This window comes from Perca flavescens, unplaced genomic scaffold, assembly GCF_004354835.1.
Source record: "Perca flavescens isolate YP-PL-M2 unplaced genomic scaffold, PFLA_1.0 EPR50_1.1_unplaced_scaf_54, whole genome shotgun sequence".
NCBI lineage: Eukaryota > Metazoa > Chordata > Actinopteri > Perciformes > Percidae > Perca > Perca flavescens.
In genome coordinates this window covers 13,528-25,000 of record NW_021166707.1, presented here as the reverse complement: position 1 = coordinate 25,000, position 11,473 = coordinate 13,528, and the positions used below count along the sequence as shown (strand labels likewise).

The window sequence follows — 11,473 nt, the reverse complement described above, 5'->3', positions numbered from 1 at the left end:
TTGTAAGCTAACCAGCGGTCCGCGGTAGCCTCGTCAAAGCTCCAAACTCATTCGGTTAGCATGAAAACATGTCCCAGAGAGAGACAGAGTAGCTACACATCAGGTAATAACCCCTAGGTTCGTTTTGCACCGGAATTGTCCTTTAAGTGATTTATAGGGTCTTAAAACTTTATTTAAAAGAAATCCTCCAGATTACAGTAAGAACCAGACCAGATACATTTTTAAATAATAGTTTCAATATCAAATGTATATTATGGTCACTTGCATTACTACATTATTACATCATTATAATACTAGCACTGCTTTTTTAAATAGTCTCTAAAGTGTCAGTGTCAGAGTAAATGTGTTTCAATTTAGACTTCATTTAACTATATCTTTTAGTACTGATATTATTTTGAATGACGACATAATATCTGATTATGTGTAAGTGCTTAGTTTATAGATAGTTTTAAATTTTGAGCATTCACCAGGTAAAATAGTTTTGCCCCAGTAAGTGGAGTGATGTTATTTCATTTCATTGTTGAGCTCTGGGCTTTACTTTTCTACAGGAACATCCCATCCAAGTATGACAACATCCCCTGGAAACATCTGATTCCAGGATCTCCTACTGTCTTCCAGCTGAAACCAAAGAAAGATAACATTGGACCTCTAAGAAAAATGACTCTTGGTGAAAAAAATTCCAAACAAGAAAAACAAAACCATCTTACTTGTTGGTGAAACAGGAACAGGAAAATCTACTCTGATCAACACTCTGGTCAACTACACCATTGGAGTGGAGTGGGAGGATGATGTCTGGTTTAAGATCGTAGAGGAGGAGAAGAAAAGGCAATCAGAAAGTCAGACATCAGATCTGATCGTGTATCAGATCTTTGGTTTTGAAGATAAAACTCTGCCCTACTCTCTGACCATCATCGATACTCCTGGATACGGAGACATCAGAGGGATCAAACATGATGACATCGTGAGTAAAAGATTATTGGACTTGTTCCAGTCAGAGGATGGAGTTCATGAGATTAATGCAGTGGGTCTGGTGATGAAAGGGAGTGAGAATCGACTCAATGACCGACTGAGGTACATCTTTGATTCAGTGATGTCTCCGTTTGGAAAAGACATGGAGAAGAACATTGTCACCCTCATCACACACTCAGATGGTCTGACACCTGAAAATGTTCTACAAGCTCTCAAGGATGCAAACATTAAATGTGCCAAAGATAAAGATGGTGAGCCTGTTCATTTTATGTTCAACAACCACCAGAAAACACAGCAAACAAAGAAAAATAAGGTTGCTTTAAAAGGTGCATGGGACTTATCAATGAACCAAATAGGTGAATTTGCTGATTTCCTGACTAAACAAAACCCTCAAACCCTGATGACAACTGTTGAAGTTATGACATCCCAAATCAAACTGACAGCCTGCATCAACAACCTGCAGGAGAGAATCAAGGAGATTGATCTAAAACAGAAAGAAATCCAACAGACTCAGGAAGTTCTGAAGAAACATGAAGAAAGATGAAGAAGAATGAGAAGTTCACTGTTGGAGTTGATGAGCCCTACAAAGCTAAACAAAGAGTTGTTAGAGAGAGGAGGTGGTGGGCACTTGGGTTAAACTATGGAGGAGCTGTCTGCTGTACTGTCTGTGAGGAGAACTGTCACTATCCATGCCCACTGGCCTGGTATCCAGAACACTGTGAGGTCATAGAAGATGGCCGCTGCACTGTCTGTACCGGGAAGTGTCCTGCATCAGTTCATGTGAAGGAAGAACAATGCATTGACTGTGAGGGTAAGTGTTCAGATGCAAGGCATCCCAAAACCCCTGGATCTATGAGACCAAGACAAGGAAAGTTCAGAAGACCCTGAAAGATATTAAGGAGAAGTATGAAAAGAACAAAGTAAGAGGAGAGGACAAGTTGAGCCTTTTGGAAAATCTTAAGAAAAGAATGGAAGAACTTCAGAAAGACAAGGATCTGTGGTTGGAAAAGTCCTTTCAGCATGTTGTCCACCTGGAGCAGATCGCCCTGAATGTAAATTCACTGTCCACTTGTGTCCACTTGGACTTCCTGATTGAGAAGATGAAGGAGAAAGGAGATGCAGAGAAGGAGAGGAAACTGGAAGAGATGAAAAGTCAAATGGATAAAGAAGAAGGAATCAAGGCAGCGCTGCGCTACAAGTTTGGTATTTAAAGAAGTAGATGAACACAATCATGTTGGTGTTGGTACAAAACAAGTCCCACACTGATGATAAATGTTTCAGATGTTCTAACAGAATCAAATGGTGAAATTTAAAGACTGCCCTTTTCAAAAAAAAAGTCCCACCTGAAACAATCAAATTTTTTTTTATTTATAGTTCTATAATTAATATATTAAATGTGATAAAATTTAAATTTAAAAGTCCCAACAATTTTACAAAAGAAAAGTGAGACAGTGGCGAAAAACTTCCTCTTGGGAAAAACAGTGACCCAGGCTATATGGTGTAATGACTGTTTCTGTTTGATCTTGTAGTTTCATGTTTAATCATCATAAATTACTACAGATTAGAGAACAGATTAGAGAACAGCTCTGGGTTTAAACGCAGTGAGGACCCCCCCCCTCCCGCTGTTTAATGTTGAGAACAGCAGCTTCCTCCCTCTATATCACTAACTGAAGTCAAATCACAAATACATTTATCATTCTTAAGTGTTCTTTGTGTAAGTTTAATGTTTTAATGTTTTTCTAACATGCTGTTCAGTAGATAAAAGGCTTTGATTTATTCTGTTACAGTTTTTTCCAACTGCTTACACACGTTTTCAAAACTATATCTCCTTTTTCAAAACTCTATAATGTGTTTGCAAATGTGATTCCCCTAAAAATAAGTGTATAATTTTGATTGGTTGTGTTTAAAATGGATAAATGTCCTTCCTGTTAGATTTTTGTGTCTTACATAGAAACACTGTGTATTCAAAAAAGTGTTTTATGTAATTGAAAAAAGGCTGATCTCAGATTATGGTTTTGGAATTTGCTGTGTAGTTTATCATTTGAAATTTCAATAATCGGCAAAAACTTTTTTCATAAAAGTAAATATGTTGATAAACTGGTGGTGGGACCATGTACACACTGTTTACAGTTTTTCCAATCTAAAGCACTTTTTGTCTTTCATCCCTTTTCTAAATCTACACACAATTTAAAATGTTCACACAAAATGCTAAATGCCTCAATCTCCTTCAACATGAAACACTGGTTCTTTAAAAAACAATCTAAAATGTTACAAATAAAACACTTTTTTTAAAATAAATTTTTGGATATACCATGGTTGTTCAAAAAAGCATCATAGCTTTTACAATGTTCTAAGAGAAAGTAATCTCAGTGTTGTAAAAAACAATGTAATGTTACAGTAAAACAGAAAATATTTATTGGGCAAAACATCAAGAACAGTGTTGTTTACAAAAAACAAGAACAAAAACATATGTAAACCAAAGATATCATTTTTAGAATAAAGTGTGTGTGTGTGTGTGTGTGTGTGTGTGTGTGTGTGTGTGTGTGTGTGTGTGTGTGTGTGTTTGTGTGTGTTTGTTTGTGTTGTGTGTTGGGGTGTGTGTGTGTGGGGGGACAGAATTGTATGCACTTTGTGCAAAACAAAGTCTGATTGATTCATAATGCTGAAATAGTCATTAGATAGTTACATGCAGTATGGATGCCACCTTACAGTAAAGCTACTCAAGATGGGCTTCTCTCCCTGATCTCATCAGAGATGACTCTCCTTCTTCCTCTTATTCCCTCCTCCTCTTCCTCCTCGGTGTTGTCCCCTGTCTCTTCCTCCTCCTCCTCTTGCTCTCTGTCTATTGTTGGCATCCATTGTTCAAAACAGGTAATCTGACCTTTGACCTTTGTATAGGCCTATACTAAAGCAATGATTGGTTAGTGTTCAGTTATGACATAATGTATTTGGAAATGTGAGGAGTGTGTGTGTGCCCTGGTAGATAAGTGTAGCATTTTGATTGGTTGTGTTTAGAAATGGATAGCAAGTCACTTCCTGTTAGATTTTTGTGTCTTAGGTAGAGAATTGTGTGTAATGTTTTGAAAAAAGTGTTTTATGTAACTGAAAACTGAGTGAAAGGCTGAGAAATAGATTATGGTTTTGGAGATTTGCTGGGTAGTTTTGCACTTTGAGTGAGAGGTTTCAAAAATCGTGTGACATGAAAAGATTTTGTGTGTAAGCAGTTGGAAAAAACTGTAATACATATCCATATAAAACTGTTAAACATGATGTTTCCTCATCTTGTTGATCAGTTTGTTATATACCCTGGTGTATTCATGCCTAATGACTAGTTATAATATTTCAGAAGACTCTGGGCATGTGGAAACATGTTATTCATTTTATCTTGTAATTTTATATAAATTTATTTTTTAATAAATATATATTGGGACTGGAGGCTAGTGTGAGTGGTGACTGGTAGCTGGAGAGGTACCAGTCATCCTCCTGGAAACTACCTAACTGATCGCTGTGCTGTGCATGTTAATCCATATCAATGCATGTCTATATGTTTGTCTTTGTGTGGAAATTAAGAAAAATAACAACAATGTAAAGAAAATCATTATATTCTGTTGTTCCTCATGAAATCACATCCTGACTGATGCAGTTTTCTGTCAAATATTAATAAAATGTCTGCTTGAAACCAGTTTGCTCAGAGTGTCTTCACTGGATCATCAGCAGCTTTTTGAGTCTGAGGAACTTTCTGCTCAACTTTCTTCAATAAATGACAATTGGTCTTTGTTATACCATTTTTTTTATAGATTTAGTCCTTGCCTCGCCAGAAACACATATATATTCACATGTATACATGTCTACAACAAATAGAGTATACACTTGGAAGATAATTAAAGTTCTGAATTATGTTGAAAAGATTGAATGTGAATCAGTCTAATAAAGTTCAGGTCAAACAGAATAAAACTTGTAATGTTTAGTATTTGATATCAAACATTGTTGATATTAAATAATTGGAGGATGTAGAGACAGAAACTCACCACCTTTTGGTAATGTTTCCTTTCATGTTTCAGTTGTACCTCAAGACATGATCAGCCAATCAGAAAACACTCCTATAATTATTATTATATATAAATACAGAAGATAATCAGTTTGGGAGTCTGATAACTGTCGATGTGAAACAGAGTTTATTATCCAATCAGAAAGAGGATTTGAACATGTTTTATTTGGTGACTCCTTTTGTCTCAGTGAGTTTCTCTGTTTCTATTTAGTATTTTATTGGTTGTTATTAGGGATGTCCCGATCAGGTTTTTTTTTGCCCTCCAGTCCGAGTCATTTGATTTTGAGTATCTACCGATACCGAGTCCTGATTCAATACTTCTATAATATATTAAAAAAGAATAAAGAAGAGTGAAAAAACAGATCCAGGATGTTCCTTATTTTTTTATTTAATTCACCTTATTTTAACAATCAAGTAATAACATAAATTCTTCACTTTTGGACTTTAGTGCAACAGTAAATATAAAAAAGTCTAATATAAAAACAAATAGCACCTCAACTTAAAAGGCAGGCATGTAAACAAATAAAAAAATAAAAATGCCCCAGTGTTTGCAAAGCCAGTAATGTGCTTTTAGGAACTGCATTCCTAAAATAATGAGAACATATATATACCGTATTTCCTCAAATAAAAACCGGGAGTCAATTGAAAGCCGGGCCTTTGATAGTGGCCGGGGGCGTGGTCAACACGGACAAATAAAGGCCGGTCTCAAATTAAGGCCGGGGGAAAAATAGTGTGGATAATCTCCTAAATGCCTTTCATATAATATTAAGTCAAAATAAAATTCAATGTGTAACTCAGCCAGGTATAGTGTACAGTAACGTACAGGTGCCAGTAGATGGCAGTAGCTACACTGGATGTAACACGGGTCTCATTTACTGCTAGCAGAGAAAGACGGGCTCTGGTGCTAGTGACGGACTTTTCAACAAGAAAACGAAAAGAGTTTTAAAGTATGCGGATGAAAACTCGGGTGAAAAAGCTGCGAGACGTTTGGACATTGACCCCAGGAGAATCCGATACTGGAAGAAACAGAAGGATAAGCTGACAAGAGCTAGCTAGATGGAGGTGGGAGGAAACACGTTAGCCTGGAGTTAGAAACAAAGCTAGCTAGCTAGCGTCTTTAACGTTAATCAGATACTGGTGTAACTACTGTATGCTCTTATTGTAATCTACCAGCAATACCGTAGTACCTACGTGCGGAGTTCCCCAAGGCTCAGTTCTGGGGGCCTCTTCTGTTCAACATCTACATGCTTCCACTGGCTCAGATTATGGAAAACAACAAAATAAGTTACCATAGTTACGCGGATGACACACAAATTTACATAACCTTATCGCCAGGGAACTATAGCCCAATACAACAAATGAATAAGTGCATTGAACAAATGACTGGATGTGCCAGAACTTTCTTAAATTAAATGAAGAAAAAACTGAGGTGGTTGTTTTTGGAGCTAAAGAGGAACGATTGAAAGTCAGCGCTCAGCTTCAAACGACAATGTTATAAACAACAGACAAAGACAGAAATCTTGGTGTAGTCATGGACTCAGACCTGAATTTTAAAAGTCCCATTAAGACAATTAATGACAAACCTCTCCGTGAACCATCACCTTATCGTGATGGAGAGGTTTGTGTGTCTCTGTGAACCTGAGGGCTGTGTTGCCTCCCAAGGCAAAGTGGTCTCAGGTGAGGGGCCAGACAAAGAATGGTTCCCCTATGAATAAACAAGTAGAGATGGAGTCTCCCAAGGCCCCGCCTGGAAAGTGGTCTCAGGTGGTGGCGGGTTTGCCACGGAGCCCGGGGGCAGACAAAAGAATGGTTCAAAATGGGCCCACCCCTGTGGGATAAACGCTGGGGTAGAGATGGGTGGCAGTGAAGGTCTGCCTCGAGGACCAGACCCGGGCGGGGCCCTCTGGGGACGTGGAACGTCACCTGGGGGGAAGGAGCCGGAACTGCCAGGTGGAGAGGGTGGGGCTTACCCCCGGCTACTCTCGGGGAACCGTACTCCTGGATAGGGGTTGGACTCTTTTCTTCTCCGGAGTTGCCCAGGGTGAGGCGCCGGGTGGGTGTGGGGATACTCAAGCCCCGGCTGACATTGGAGTTCACCCCGGTGGACGAGAGGGTCGCCTCCCTATGCCTGCGGGTTGTGGGGGGGAAAACTCTGACTGTTGTTTGCGCATATTCACCAAACAAGAGTTCGGAGTATTAGGCCTTCTTGGAGACCTTGAGTGGAGTCCTGTATGGGGCTCCAGGGGGGACTCCATTGTTCTGCTGGGGACTTCAACGCACGTGGGCAATGATGGAGACACCTGGAGAGGCGTGATTGGGAGGAACGGCCTCCCTGATCTAAACCAGAGTGGTTGTTTGTTGTTGGACTTCTGTGCTAGTCATGGATTGTCTATAACGAACACCATGTTCGAACATAGGGATGCTCATAAGTGTACCTGGTACCAGAGCACCCTAGGCCAAAGGTCAATGATCGATTTCATAATCGTTTCATCTGATCTGAGGCCGTATGTTTTGGACACTCGGGTGAAGAGAGGGGCAGAGCTGTCAACCGATCACCATCTGGTGGTGAGTTGGGTCAGGGGTGGGGAAGACTCTGGACAGACCTGGTAAGCCCAAACGGGTAGTGCGGGTAAATTGGGAACGTCTGGAGGAGGCCCCTGTCAGACAGACTTTCAACTCACACCTCCGGGCGGAGCTTTTCGTGCATCCCTGTGGAGGCTGGGGCCATTGAACCCGAGTGGACAATGTTCAAAGTTTCCATTGCTGAAGCTGCGGCGAGGGGCTGTGGTCTTAGGGTCCCAGGTGCCTCAAGGGGCGGTAACCCACGAACACCGTGGTGGACACCGGTGGTCAGGGAAGACGTCCGACTGAAGAAGGAGTCTTTCCGGGATATGTTATCCCGGAGGACTCCAGAGGCAGTTGCAGGGTACCGAAGGGCCCGAAGGGCTGCAGCCTCTGCCGTGAAAGAGGCAAAGCAGCGGGTGTGGGAGAAGTCTGGAGAAGACATGGAGAAGGACTTTCGGTCGGCACCAAGGTGCTTCTGGAAAACTGTTCGCCACCTCAGGAGGGGGAAGCGGGGAACCATCCAAGCTGTGTACAGTAAGGAGGGGACACTGTTGACCTCAACTGAGGAGGCAATAGGGCGGTGGAAGGAGCACTTTGAGGAACTCCTGAATCCGACTAATACGCCCTCTATGTTAGAGGCAGAGCTGGAGGATGATGGGGGATCGTTGTCAATTTCCCAGGCGGAGGTCACTGATGTAGTTAAACGACTCCACAGTGGCAAAGCCCCTGGGATTGATGAGATCCGTCCAGAAATGCTCAAGGCTCTGGGTGTGGAGGGGCTGTCCTGGGACACGCCTGTGGAGGGGACTGTCCTGGTCAGACGGGGTTTTCCCCTTTTTAAAGGGGGACCAGAGGGTGTGTGCCAATTACAGGGGTATCACACTTCTCAGCCTCCCTGGTAAAGTCTACTCCAAGGTGCTGGAAAGGAGGGTTCAGCCGATAGTCGAACCTCAGATTGAAGAGGAACAATGCGGATTTCGTCCTGGTCGTGGAACAGCGGACCATCTCTTTACTCTCGCAAGGATCCTGGAGGGAGCCTGGGAGTATGCCCAACCGGGTCTACATGTGTTTTGTGGATCTGGAAAAGGCATATGACCGGGTCCCCGGGAGATACTGTGGGGGTGCTGCGGGAGTATGGGGTGAGGGGGTCTCTTCTCAGGGCCATCCAATCTCTGTACAACCAAAGCGAGAGCTGTGTCCGGGTTCTCCGCAGTAAGTCGGACTCGTTTCAGGTGAGGGTTGGCCTCCACCAGGGCTGCGCTTTGTCACCAATCCTGTTTGTAGTATTTATGGACAGGATATCAAGGCGTAGTCAGGGTGGGGACGGGTTGCAGTTCGGTGGGTTGGGGATCTCATCGCTGCTCTTTGCAGATGATGTGGTCCTAATGGCATCATCGGCCTGCGACCTTCAGCACTCACTGGATCGGTTCGCAGTCGAGTGTGAAGCAGTTGGGATGAGGATAAGCACCTCTAAATCTGAGGCCATGGTTCTCAGCAGGAAACCGATGGAGTGCCTACTCCAGGTAGGGAATGAGTCCTTACCCCAAGTGAAGGAGTTCAACTACCTTGGGGTTTTGTTCATGAGTGAGGGACAATGGAGCGGGAGATTGGTCGGAGAATCGGGCGCAGCGGGTGCGGTATTACATTCAATCTATCGCACCGTTGTGATGAAAAGAGAGCTGAGCCAGAAGGCAAAGCTCTCGATCTACCGGTCAGTTTTGTTCCTTCCCTCACCTATGGTCATGAAGGCTGGGTCATGACAGAAAGAATGAGATCCAGGGTGCAAGCGGCTGAAATGGGTTTCCTCAGGAGGGTGGCTGGCGTCTCCCTTAGAGATAGGGTGAGAAGCTCAGTCATCCGTGAGGAGCTCGGAGTAGAGCTGCTGCTCCTTGCGTCGAAAGGAGCCAGTTGAGGTGGTTCGGGCATCTGGTAAGGATGCCTCCTGGGCGCCTCCCTAGGGGGTGTTCCAGGCACATCCAGCTGGGAGGAGGCCTCGGGAAGACCCAGGACTAGGTGGAGGGAGGTATAGGAGGCCTCCAACCCAGGACTGGCCTGGGGAGGTCCAGCTGGGATCCCCAAGTCCCAGGACTAGGTGGAGGGATTAATCTCCAACCTGGACCTGGCTCGGGAAAGTCGGGAAGTTTGGGGTCCCTTTGGGGTCCCCTGCTGAGCTGCTCCCCAGCGACCCAACACCGGATAAGCGGATGAAGATGGATGGATGGATGGACATTAAGACAATTACAAAATCAGCCTATTTTCACCTTAAAAATATATCAAGGGTTAAAGGACTTATGTCTCAGCAGGATTTGGAAAAACTTGTCCATGCTTTTATCTTCAGTAGACTTGACTACTGTAACGGTGTCTTTACAGGTCTCCCTAAAAAATCAATCAGACAGCTGCAGCTGATTCAGAACACTGCTGCTCGAGTCCTCACTAAAACCAAGAAAGTGGATCACATCAGTCCAGTACTGAAGTCTCTACACTGGCTTCCTGGGCCTCAAAGAATTGATTTCAAAATACTTTTGCTGGTTTATAAATCACTAAACGGTTTAGGGCCAAAATACATTTCTGATCTGCTACTACATTATGACCCACCCAGACCTCAGGTGGTCACAGAACTAAACCCCCCAGACCTCTCAGGTGGTCTGGGACAGGTCTACTTGTTGTCCCCAGAGTCAGAACTCAGGGGAAGCAGCATTTATGCTCCACATATCTGGAACAAACTCCCAGAAAACTGCAGGTCAGCTTCAACTCTCAGTTCTTTTAAATCAAGGCTGAAGACCTGAAGATCTTTTTGATCTTGCCTTTCTTTAAATAACCTATTTTATCTGCTTTTAAAAGTTTAACTGTTTTAATGTTTTACCTAACAGTACCTAATATTGCCTAACAGGGCTTAATAGTACCATGAACAGTGCCTAACAGGGCATAACAGTGCCTACCTAACAGTGCTTAAACTGCACTGTAAATTTTATTCTTGTCTTTAATGTTTCTGTTTTTTTTTTTTTATTATATTGCACTGTACATTTTAATCTTGACTTTGAATGTTTTTAAATTGTTTTTAATTGTTTTCTGAATGCTCTTTCATGTTTTATGTAAAGCACTTTGAATTGCCCTGTTGCTGAAATGTGCTATATAAATAAAGCTGCCTTGCCTTATATTTGAAATAAATACCCGGTACATTTACAGGGTTCAAACTGACACAATGGTGGTGTCTGATTCATTCTGACCGAATTGCTTTGTCGCCCTTCTGGCTGTTGATGTATATGGTGATATTTTTGAAAATGTTTCTTAAAAAATGAATTAAATAATTATAAAATAATTATACTTATCAAACAGATGGAATTAGAAATAAAGGCCTGCCTCTAATAAAAGCCTGCTTCAAATACAAGCCTGGTCCCTTCTGCAGTTCAGGTAAATAAAGGCCCTGGCTTTTATTTGAGGAAATACGGTATATATATATATATCTGAGTCCTGATCGGGAGGTAATGTCCAATTCCGATCGAGTCCGAAACCACGTGATCGTGCCCGATTTCCGATCACGTGATCGGATGTGGACATCCCTAATAATAACAATAATAATAATAATAATCATATATAATATATAATAATAATTTATTGGTTGTTATTCTGATTATGTTTCATTGTTTTGAATTGGGTTGTTATTAAAAAGTGTTCTAAAGTCAATAAAGTTTTGATTTGAAGGAGAAGATAAACCAGCAGTGATGTTTCCTTTTGACCAGCAGGTGGTGAAAGAAACTAACTGAAGCTGAAACACCCACTGGAGCTGGAAATTATACATCCTTTATAGTTTACATAGTTTAATAACATGGAAATATAATCACTGTCAAATATAAATCTAATCACGCTGTTAATAAACTGTCATATCATCTA

The 11,473-nt window shown here is 42.0% G+C and overlaps 1 pseudogene; it reads left to right on the top strand.

Moving 5' to 3' along the window:
• The window catches only part of LOC114552024 (septin-4-like), a 9,182-nt pseudogene extending 7,669 nt beyond the window's left edge, over positions 1-1,513 (top strand).
• The last annotated feature ends 9,960 nt before the right edge of the window (positions 1,514-11,473 follow it).